Source organism: Arvicanthis niloticus, chromosome 2 (assembly GCF_011762505.2).
Source record: "Arvicanthis niloticus isolate mArvNil1 chromosome 2, mArvNil1.pat.X, whole genome shotgun sequence".
In the NCBI taxonomy this organism is placed as follows: Eukaryota; Metazoa; Chordata; class Mammalia; order Rodentia; family Muridae; genus Arvicanthis; species Arvicanthis niloticus.
Genome location: NC_047659.1, coordinates 76426313 through 76430007, shown reverse-complemented (window position 1 = coordinate 76430007; position 3695 = coordinate 76426313).

The window sequence follows — 3695 nt, the reverse complement described above, 5'->3', positions numbered from 1 at the left end:
GGGAATCCTTATCTTCAGTTGGAGAAATGTTTCCTCAGGTCCTTGATAAAGCCGGGAAAAGTGCCCTCGGGGCTTCTGATAGCAGACAAGTGTCCTTGATAGAGGATAGGGGCTGGGTGGGGCAGGTCAGGCTTTGGCCTGGGCAAAGAGATGGATTCTAACGGTCTCTCTGCTGTGAAAAGGCTGCTTCCTGCCCAGTTTCCCCCCTCCTACCAGCTTGTTAAAGGAGAGGTACCTTCTTCAAGGCGTTCAAGGAGGGATGTTTTGAGCAGTCTGAGGAAGCCAGTGCTCTGGCTTTGGATTCTTAGAAATCCCCAAGGAGTTGAAAAGTTCATTCCTATCTAATAGAAGAAACTGGGACAAAGCCCTTCCGAAAACCTTAAGTCTGCCTCAACTAGAGAGTCATAGGATGGTTGCTCACTAGACTCTGGTATTCTGGCTTACAGGTCTTTAAAAAAAAAAAATGTGTGTGACTTATTTTCTTTCCCAGTTATGGTGATAAAACACCATGATGAAAACAGCTTAAGGGAAATAGATTATTTAACTCACAGTTCCAAGTTCCAGCCCTTCCTAGTGGTAAAACCAGGGAAGTAGGGCTTGGAGCAGCTAGCTACATTCCATATCAAGAAAGAAGGTGGGAGCAGTGACCACATACTTGGGACTCAGTGCTTCATCCACTTATATAGTTCAGGATCCCAGCCAGCCAGGCAACATCCTCGCCCACCTCGGATTAATATACATACATCCATGAATACAATAGCGATAACCCTCCACAGGCACGCCCAGAAGCCCATGATGCTGTCAAGTTGACAACACCACTAACACACATCCATTAATACAATAGCGATAACCCTCCACAGGCACGCCCAGAAGCCCATGATGCTGTCAAGTTGACAACACTGATGTGTTTACAGATGCTTGTGGAAGCCAGAGGTTGAAGGTGGGTGTCTTCCTCTATCTCTCTACCCACTCCACTGCTCTTTATTTGAGACAGGGAGTTTCACTGAACCTGGGGCTCACTGACTGACTAGACTGACTGGCATTCGGTCTCTCCTCGCTGGGATTATGGGCACGTGCTACCACACCCATTTTTCCTGATGAATGTTGGGTATCATTTTAAACTTGAGTCCTCACTGAACCATCTCTCCAATTGAAACCCAGGTTTCTTGACTGTACATTCCCGCACTCTCTCCTGTTTAAAGGCATTGACAGCCAAAGCACACCACGTCTGAGCCAGTGACTGGATAAGTGGGAAGTTCATTCTTATACAAGCAAGGAGAATATGTTCGTGAGGAGTCCTCTGACAAGAGGGTCTCCTGACAATTGGAAGAGTATAGGGTGTAGAGGAATCATTGAGTGAGTGTATAAGAAGCTCTTGAAATCCCGAGTGAATGTGTATATTGTTGACAAGGGTACAACCATATCAAAGACCCTGGTGCTTCAGATCCATCAGAATAGCAAAGCCTTCCCTGGTAAGGCTCAGCTTCCCTGGTAAGCGGGCAGTAATGCCTTCCTCTGGTCTGACTGTGAGTGTTGGCAGTGTGTGCAACAACTATACTCCTCCCCAGTGACTACAACATGCGACTGCTAACCTACAGACCTCCTGCTGCCACCAGCTAATTCTTCTTCCCATACTGGGCACAAGAGCTCTGAGGTTCCATGTTCTTATTGCATAGCAGACAACACTCCATCAGCAGCACAGCCCGTGTGTGTGTGTGTGTGTGTGTGTGTGTGTGTGTGTGTGTGTGTTTTCTTTCTTCAGTCACTTGACACCCCTGCCAGGTTTTCAGGACCAAGCTATGCAGGACACAATACAGAAAGGGAGCCTGGCCCTGGGGGTACAGTTAGCAGACAGGAATGCACTCCCTGAACAAGGATGAGGTCAGGGGAGGGACCCAGATTAACTTCAGAAGATCTGTTCTGGAGTGAGTCTAAGATAGGCCTGGAGACACCAGCTCCGAACTCTAGAGCCTCTGCTGCTCTTACAGAGCACCCAGGTTTAGTTTCCAGCACCCACATGGTGGGTCGCAATTGTCAGGAACTCCAGGTCTTAGGGAACTCGCCATTGTCTTCTGGTCTCTACAGGCACCAAGCACACATACATGGTATGCATACACACACGCATGCAAACACAAATGAGTACAAAATGAAAATTAAGGAAGGCAAAAAAGGGAAAGGCTGCATTTCTTCCATGAGACTTTCTAGGTACAACAGAACCGGAAAGAGCTGGAACAGCTGGTGCCTTCTGCCCCAGTGTTTTCAGTGTTAGCAGTTTGGAGTTGCCATTTTGTTGAGAGCAACTCTGTGCACCCAACTCAATTTCTCCACAACTGACTCTCTAACATTCAGTTCAGTGTGCCACAGTTCTTGCTAATGCAACTTATATAGAGATGGTACCAATATTAGGTGGCCATTTTAGTATGTGAAATCTGCCTATAAGCGAGGGCCCCTGTAGCAATATAATGCCAAGAGACCAAGGACATCCAAACTTAGGGAGTTCCAAGTACACGGTACAAAATTTGCCTTTGATTTTGTAGTGCTTCTGTTGGGCTCCATGAATCTTTGCCTACAAACTTCATCCACATACAGAAGGATTTGCTATACCCCTTGACGGCAGGTGCTCTTCCCCAGTGGACAAGTCTTTGTCAGCCACCATATTTAGGCTCTTTGGTAGAAGTCTCATTGATGCCACTCTCTGTGTCATGCAGGGTGATAGAACTTTCGGCTTCTCTCTGCTGCCTCTGCCAGTTTTCCAGTGTGACCATATTGCAAGCCCTCCCTTAGTGGTACCCTTCGGACCCATGCTTAGATTCAGAGCAATGGGTAGGAAATGGGTTATGGCTCTCTGGGACTTTGACATTGCAATTCAATTTCAAAGTGTTAAAGCAATGTTAAAGCACTTGTCAGAGTAGTGTGAATTTGAGCAGCAGAGACCTCAGAATAGCCGTCAGACTGGCACAGCTGAACCCAGCTCCTCTGGGACTCCAACCTCTTATGTTCGTATCATCTGTGGGCCTCAATGTCATTTGCTGCACTCTTCAAGCTGAGGAAGATACAAACACCGATGTGTACACTGGGATAGATACACAACCAGAACTCAGAGCTAGGGGCCAGATTTGATATCAAGGGCCTACCAGTCTGGGCCAGCATAGAAAGGTCAGAGTCTAGCTGACTACACCAGTGGCCCTTGTTTTTGATGGTTTGTGGTCCAATAAGGGAGTGGCTTGCTTTCTTTTTTGTAGGGTGGTGGGTGGTTGGAGAAGGGATAACGGTCCGGTGCTGCATGTAGTCTAATCCTTTGGTTATAGCTCTAGCCATGTGTACGTACTTATTAGTCTAGGATAGCCTATGGCAGTGAGTTTGCTTTAAGAGGCCTGGTAAAGAAAGTTTCGGTGAGAATAGGATGGGGTGCATTGTGCTCAGTGTGGACAAGAAGTTACAACTTGGATGGTCTGTCTAGCGTGAACACTGTTCGGGTATGCTACACTCACAGACCCACAGGAGTAGGTGTTTGTGCCCTGGTACGGACACTTTGATATAGCATGTAGATTTCTGGGTGGTATTCATCTAGGGTGCATAGGTGTAGTGAGGCACCTGCATTGTGGCTGGTACAGTGTAGGCCAGCATAACTATGAAGTCAGACTCAGGTCACAGTGCATTCAAAGATGCACAGATAGAATAGATACTTGAAGACA